The sequence below is a fragment of the Fukomys damarensis genome, unplaced genomic scaffold, assembly GCF_012274545.1.
Source record: "Fukomys damarensis isolate Sample0158 unplaced genomic scaffold, DMR_v1.0_HiC HiC_scaffold_23, whole genome shotgun sequence".
NCBI lineage: Eukaryota > Metazoa > Chordata > Mammalia > Rodentia > Bathyergidae > Fukomys > Fukomys damarensis.
In genome coordinates, this window is record NW_022900935.1 from 40697815 (window position 1) to 40698168 (window position 354).

Below are 354 nucleotides of genomic sequence, written 5' to 3' on the forward strand. Positions count from 1 at the left end.
TCCGGGAACACGACAGAGAACCGAGAAACCCAGGAAGGAACACACCAGGCTAGATGGTAAAAGACCTTTATTAGTCTGGCCAGACGGCACTCCCGGAGCCAGGTGGCTCAGAGAGGCAACTGCTCAGGGGCTGAGGTACTTTTTATAAGGTTTTTCTAAACAAAGAGTCAGGGAATTCACAGAACAAGACTGCAAACGCATTGCTTATCTTATGCAGGAAATGTTCTAGGGTCACCTTTTGTCAAACCATTTGCCCCTGGGCAGGCTGTTAACCAAGGTAGCAATTAGCATATGAAGAAGCACAGTCTGGTCTATTAGCATGGAGTCACTTTAGCCTATTCAAGTCTTACAGCC